The sequence below is a fragment of the Corapipo altera genome, unplaced genomic scaffold (genome assembly GCF_003945725.1).
Source record: "Corapipo altera isolate COAL_440 unplaced genomic scaffold, ASM394572v1 64, whole genome shotgun sequence".
Taxonomy (NCBI): Eukaryota; Metazoa; Chordata; class Aves; order Passeriformes; family Pipridae; genus Corapipo; species Corapipo altera.
The window spans coordinates 12,515,130-12,522,443 of NW_020884893.1; the positions used below are offsets into that span (position 1 = coordinate 12,515,130).

The 7,314-nt window shown below is 43.9% G+C and overlaps 1 long non-coding RNA gene across 1 annotated transcript; it reads right to left on the reverse strand.

Moving 5' to 3' along the window:
* Window positions 1–1,001: 1,001 nt before the first annotated feature.
* Window positions 1,002–5,533, reverse strand: LOC113948467. Its single transcript, XR_003528157.1, has 3 exons — window positions 5,449–5,533; window positions 2,581–2,626; window positions 1,002–1,101 (listed from the first exon to the last, which is right to left on the reverse strand). It is a non-coding gene; the product is annotated as an uncharacterized LOC113948467 (long non-coding RNA).
* Window positions 5,534–7,314: the final 1,781 nt, after the last annotated feature.

Below are 7,314 nucleotides of genomic sequence, written 5' to 3' on the forward strand. Positions count from 1 at the left end.
GACATCTCACTCTTTTTACAGCCAATCATAGTGTAAACCTTTCCCCCCACCATTGCTCTTAATCTCAGTCTTATAAAAATATTTCTTGCCCTACAGATTTACTCCTCCAAGCTGAGAACATTAAGCAGACATGACTGGCTTGTTAGACTGCACCATAAGTAGAGTTATTTGGCTCTGAAGATAAAATAATCTGGGTTGCTAAAGAAGAGCTAATCTCTTGGGCTGAGATCCCTGAAAGTGTTTTGGTACCTTGAAGGTCCTGGGTGTTCACCTCCCTAGTTGTGATGAGATACTCGTGTTCTGGTGGGCTGAGAGAATGCCAGGACAGGGAGTGCCCCCCCTTCTGTTCCAGGGCCCTGTTCTCAAAGGGGGGTTCAGGATCTTCAGCCTCCACTGTTTCCTTTAAGGAAAAGTGGGGTTTGCATCTTCTCTCAGGACCACTCACAATAAAAGACCTTGAGTGTATTTAACGTGCTGTACATTTAATATCCTGTAATATGGGCAGATGCAAGGAGGAACTACAATCTTTTATTCCTCCTCAGGTCCTCTAAACACATTCAGTCAAAAAACCTGCTCTGAGAGAAGGGAAACCATGGGTGTTTTCTAAGACTTCCCCAGTGCCCATGATGTTCTTCCACACAAGAACAAATCCAGGCCATGCCCAAACGAGGGGGTTAAAATGTCCATGAGCACTTGGCCCATAGAGAAGTTCTTTGCTCTTGTGAATCAATCCTTTCAGTTAAGGTGGCTGGGGGATATAATTATGTTTTTATTTGCAATTACAGCTTTCAATTAGGATCCATAGAGGCAGCTACAGCCCTGCCATACCAACAGTCCTGGATGGTTCTTCTGTTTCCAGAGAACACACTTCTGACATAATCTCATTCATCTTCTATTAAAAATATAATAAAATTATAGGAAAAAAACTTAGACGTCAATATAAGAAAAAGACTGAAGGAATCTTACTTTGCTTTTGTTTTTAGGTATTTGTTAGGTATTAAGCCAGCAAGACTTTCTTCCCTGTGGTTGCTTTCCTTTGGGACTTTCCATGGCCACATCTGGAATAAAGCAGGTGGGCATCAGGCCAGCTCAGAGATGACTCTGTCAGAAAAGGAAAGGAAAATACACATCTATTTAGTTACTATCCTGTATTTCTGGATTCTTCAGTGTAAAATTTTGTTTGAGATGAAGCTTCTGCTGTAGACAAGGTTGGCTTGAGTTTTTTCAATCAGCTCTTCCAGGGATTCTGTGTACCCAAATATGCAATGCTTTCAGTTTGCACAAACTGTGATTATAAAAAAAAACAACAAAAAAGACTTTACTAAATGGAAATTTTAATAGGGAATTGGGGCCTTATTTTTAAGAAACCTGTCAAAAAAAGGCATAAGCTTGTGTCAAATTAGAGCTTTTCTGAGAATGAAATTGCAACAAAAGAACCTATTTCATGCATTTCACATTTCATAGCATATTTCATAGTTGTTGTACAAGTTGGGGTAATATCTGCTGTGATTTATAGAGGAACAGAGCTGTAAGAAGCCTCCCTTCTAATTATAACTGGTTATGAGGTACATCACTCATATCAGCCTGAAATTTACTTCCATCTCAAACAAGAGCTTTTTTTTTTGCCTGTTTATTATCACAAACTGGCCACAGAAATGCTGATAAAGACATTACAGAAACTGTTATTAATGTAATCCCTTCCCAGCTGAGGTTCCTTCTTTTAATGCAGACTTATTTTGAGTCTTTGTTTACAGGTTGTGATGTGTCAGACAGCAAACACCATCTCTCTTATGCAAAGTTGTGCAATGAAAGCCTTTCCTGTTCCTTGGCTCCATTAGGCAGAAGGGCTGACTTTGACAGAATGTGCAAAAGAACCTATAAATCCAGTGATTCCCTCCACTTTTACAGTCAGTGTGTGCAAGGGCTTCACACGTATAGTAGATGTTCCATTTGAATGCAAAACATGCTAAAATTTGTACTGAAAAGCACTTAGGCTTTAAAAACATACCATAATTCTACAAAGAAAAATGCCTGACATATCTTTTGGCTGATTTCAAATTCATATATATTTTAAATGATCTATATACCCTAAGCTGTGCATTTTATACAACAGCATGATAACCATTACCATTCCCCTCCATCTCACCCACGGATGGTCTTGATTTATTGGCCAGTTGTGTCTAGTGCACTGCCCCTCCCCAAATTCAGGCTGTAATTTTAATTTCTGTTGTTGCTGCTGCTCCTGTTATCTGGATGTAGTGCTTGCCATGAAGATACCATGGGCTTACCCTGTAAACATAATTGATGCTATTGAAGATAATGATTTAGGATCTCATCCATCTCCAGCACAGTTTGCCATTACGTGACTTGTTCTTGCAGGGATCTGATTTGTATCACAGACGAGTTGGCTTGATTGCTGTTTTGCCATAGAGTAATAGTTTCCTGGTTTCCCCTGACATACTGAGTCTCCCTTGATCACTCAGGTGATCAGTCAACACATGAGTTAATTATGGGTGAAGGGGTGTCTGAAGCCCAAAGATCAAAAGATACGCACAAGGTCTTCTCCAAGTCATTACTCACCTTCTCAAGCATCAGGCAGTTCAGATTCCTGCCTCCTGCACTGTCCCTAAAGAAAGGGATAGAACAGTAGGAAACCTGAATTAGAGCCTCTAAAAGACACAAAGTGAAAAATACAATTTCTCCTAAAGAAGAGGAAAAAACAATCCATGTAGGTACCATGAGAGGGGTATTCTCATTTACTTATCATGTAAAAAAAGCATTTAAATAATCAATGGCAGCTGTTTAGAGGTGGATAACCCAGCGGTTTGCCACAAGGCTCTCACCTGCTTCCCCAGTGAAATTTCTTAGGTTTTAATGCCATTTCAGGGCAATGTTTTCAGATATTGCCATGACCCTTACTGCTGTGCACCAAGAGAGTTTATTGGTGGAAATTAGGAGCTACTGGACAAAATCCTGAGAACCCTCCCAAAAGGTAAAGGAAAAGCAGTTCTCTCCAGACCTTTTTTCCCCCATTTCAACCACCCTCAAAACTCAAACACATGCATTAACATTCTCAGAAGCTCATTACAACTCCCAACCTGAACCACCTGCAGGAGATTCCCCCCTGCATCACTCTGGGAATGGGCATCACAGCACCACAGGCCCCTCCTGCTTGAACAGCCCGAGAGCAAAACTCAACTGGTTGGACGAGTCTGTGGAACAGATGGGAACCATAACAGAGAGCTCGTGGTGTTGTGCTACAGCCCCAGGGTTACTTGTGTGGGGAGGAAGAACCCCTGGGTTGTGCTCCCTGCAGACTTGGGGATCAGCTCAACACCTGCACCCCTGAGCTGCACCTGTATGCACCCACCAAAACTGGTTCCTCCATCTCTGTGGTTTTCATGTTACTATATTAAAGGAGGTGTAACTGAGCAACACACCTCAAAGGTTTATTTCTTAAAATAATATCACTATTGCTCCACCCAAAGTCATCCTTCCTTTATTTTTAAGGCAAAAGGAACTGAATCACTGAGTTGCAGATGAAGAGACACCACCTAAGGTCAAACATTCAAAATCCTTCAGTGCAAGTGTAACCCTGTGCACACAATTCCACATGTGCTTTCTTCCACATGCAAATAAATGCTATGATGCACAACCCACTTGCACATATCTGCACGTGCCAAAGGGATTTACACATGTTAATACTTGGAAAGCAAAGTGGGAGTGTGTATAAAATGGCATGCACAAAGTACATCCATCCATGTGCACATCCCTCTGGAGGCAGCACTACTTGGATGTATTTCTAAGTGGAAAAAACAGTTAAAAAATTGATATGTCACCCTCTCTCCAAAACCTAATGATTACAGTCTGTTAATTACACCACATCTGTTGGAACCTTCAGCAAATAAATTGTGGACCTGATCTATTATTTGTAACACCAACAGAAATTACGAGTAACGTTTTAAAGTTGCACACATGCAAAGTGAGAGCAGAAGCAAACCATGCCATGTTATTCCTACCCTGCCACTTCTCCATGCAGGTGCTATATATTGTGACAAAGCAGCTATAATAACCTTTTCTAAATTTTACTTTCTGCAGATGGAGAGAAGGCAGTGAGAGAATATAAAGACTCATAGAGAAAGGAAAAGAACAGTAAAAAATGCTCAAAATGTCATGTGCAATTAGTCCCAGAGTACCTCTGACACACTGTAAGCCACTGACATTGCTTTGAGCAGATTCCCATAGCCTGGGATTCACCAATTGCTTTTGGATGCCCAAAAAATAAGTGAAGCATAGAATGGTTTGGGTTGGACCTTAAAGATCCTCTAATTCCAATCCCCCTACTGTGGGCAGGGACACCTTCCACTGGAATGGCAGAGTCTGGCAGGGAGAGAGTCATCTCAGCACAGAAATGCTTTGACTTTAGATTCTAGTTGTGGCACCTCTACTCCTGGTGTGGAATCCACATGGATTTGCCAAATCCCTGTGCTTTTCAGGGATTTGGACACTGGTACAAACACACAGTGACTGATCCACTCGTGTGGGAACAGCTCTGTGTCCTGCCTTGTGCAGGGCTCTGAACCACAGCCCCACTTCCCCCTCCTCTGTTCTCCACAACCTGGTGTTACTTGGCCATGGTTTCTCCAATAGAACAATTCAGCCTTAAAGCAAATAACAGATTTTTTTCCAACAACTGGCCCAGCAAACAATGCAAGATTTGAAAGTCAAGCTGGATCCCTTCTTCCTTGGCTTCCTCAAACCAGCAGCAACAGCTCCCGAGAGCAAATGGCAATTGTTTGGTGTAAAATGGAGAAGAATTGCCACCTTCTGCTGTGCAGGAGAAACAAGAGCCTTTGCACTCATTATTGTTACTGTGGGACCTGAGCATTAGCGAGCTGGTCTTGTCAGACTGCTTCAGCCAGCCCACTTCTTCACCAGAAAGCAAATAACTGCTCAGGCTGAAGTTTATGAAACTTTGGGGATTCACAAACGTGTTCCATGAATTTCTGGCAGTTGTCTGAACGTTCACAAATAATGTGATGCCAGTAATCAGAACAAGTCAAAGCTTGACACTCCTACTCATAAATCAGGAGATGTTTTATTTTTACTGCTTGAACAGTTCTGTTCCCAAGCACGATTGGATTTGAACCATCAAGCTGGAGGTGAAAGGACCTTTATTTAATGTATTTGTTTAGGTTTATACAAAATATTAAAAAGTGTCTAAGCAGGATTCTAGCCACCTTTACCATGTATTAAAGAAACAGGCCAACTCAGACAAAAATAAACTTTGTAACTTCCAAAAGCCAAAGAAGGTACAAAAAAGCCTCCTGGGCAGAGATCTCAAATCTTTCTCTATAAACTGAAAACTTGGCACACACTAATTCTCTCTTCTCCAGAGCCTGGGACACGGAGAGGTGTGTCCCTCAGGTCAGCAGAACTGGGACTCACCCAGGCTGGAGTGGACAGGGATCATTCAGTCCTGCTCCTGCCGTGGAGATCTATCCACTGTTCCTCCTTTAAACCACAAGGACTTTAGCCAAAGTGCCTCTGTGGCTTGCAGCTGCAGCAGTGTCACCAGGGAGACAGAGCAATCCATTAAGCAAAGAGGATCCAAGACCCAAGATTTTATGCCAAGAATCTCTTTGAGCCTCCCCCACAAGCCCACAGGCACAGCACAGCCCTGGAGCCCCAGTGTAAGCTGCTGATGGGGAGAACTCCCCTCGTCCCCCATGCACAGGGACACCTTCCCAGAGTCCCACCCTGCCCCTGGTCCCTCCAACCCTGCCCCCAGCCTGCCCAGAGCCTTCTGCCACTCTTGCACATTATGAAGGAGTTTCTCATTCAACCAGTTCCTCCTTTCATGGTCAAAAAATAGTAAATTTATGATCCCAAAAACAGAAGAGGGAAGAGAAAGCCAACCTATTGACTTCCAGGCCTAAATTAAAACAAATCCATTAGGATTTTCTACCACAAGGTAGATGGTCCCTGAAGACCAGGTTCTGTCTTTCTGCTGCTGGCACCAGCCAAGGGCACCACTCCCTGTCCCCCAGCACCCTGCTCCCTGCCAGCCCCCCCTCAGGGTGGGAGCAGCACATGTGGGGAGACACAGCTTCATAAAATTGGCCCTTCTCCTCCTGCAGTCAGAATGCACAAGTCTGTCAATGACAGCTTGGTCTCTCCAGAGACAATCCCAGTTCTCCTGGAGAAACATCCTTTCCAAAGTAAACATGGAAGTCAGAGGATCAGCTCTTTGCTCTCTTCGAATGCTGCAGAACAGAAGTGCCAATAAAAAAGATTCCAAGAGGTTGTCACTCTCTGACAGGCTGTAGGTGACACTTTCCAAACCTTCTATGCAAAAAACCCCCACCACTTTCATGTTTTTTCACTAGAAGCTGGCACCTTTAGGAAAGGGTTCCTTTTAAAACATTGAGCTGAGATTTCTCTTGTGCAACAAGTGCCAGTAGGAGACAGGTTGAAGGAAGAGCTGTCCCTTCTGTCCATCCTGACTCTCAGCAAGGGATGAACTCTTTTGGCCAGAGTGAACTGCTGGAGCAGCTCAGCCACTCTGCACAACTTGCCCTGTGGCCACCTTCACTGAACAGGGGATGTGCCTAATTCCCAACTCTTTCTGCACCTTTGTTCCAGCAGCAGTGCTCCCTGTGCAGCTCAGTGTCTGGGCATGTCACCACTTGATCTGCTGGGACCCCACAAAACAGGCTTTCCTGTCCCTCAGTCCCTTGCAGGAGCTGCAGGTGAGTGCCAAGCACCCCCAGGAGGGGCATGTTCCTCCCAGAGCCCACCCCAGGGCCTCCTCTCAGGCCAAGCCATGCCACATAATAAATGCCACTGCTGCTTCACTGGATTGCTCAGCAGGTCCTGCACTGCTGCAGAAGCTCCACTTCCCAATCAGAGAGGTTCAAATAAGCATTTCCCATGTCCCAGAACGATGCTCTAATTCCCTGGCTACCTGCTCTTCTCCCCCCTCTTGCCAAAGCCTCCCTGTTTCACAGAATGGGTTCAACTTTCACTCAGTGAATGGGCAGAGGAAACAACCTGATTTTATCTTTCATCTCAGGAAGGATGATCACTCAGGGCTCCCACTATTGGCCTGTGAGCTTTGTTTTCTGTAAATAACAATGTGAAAACCAGGAGCTGTTCTTAAGAGAGACAATGTCACAATGTACATACAGCAAAGACAGGTTACCTTGGATTTCTTTGGCAACATCACAAACCTCCAAAAAGAATGATGGACAAAAGCTCTTTTTAGGACAGCCTAGAAAAGTCAGAACATTTTTTTCCTGGATTTAACCTCTA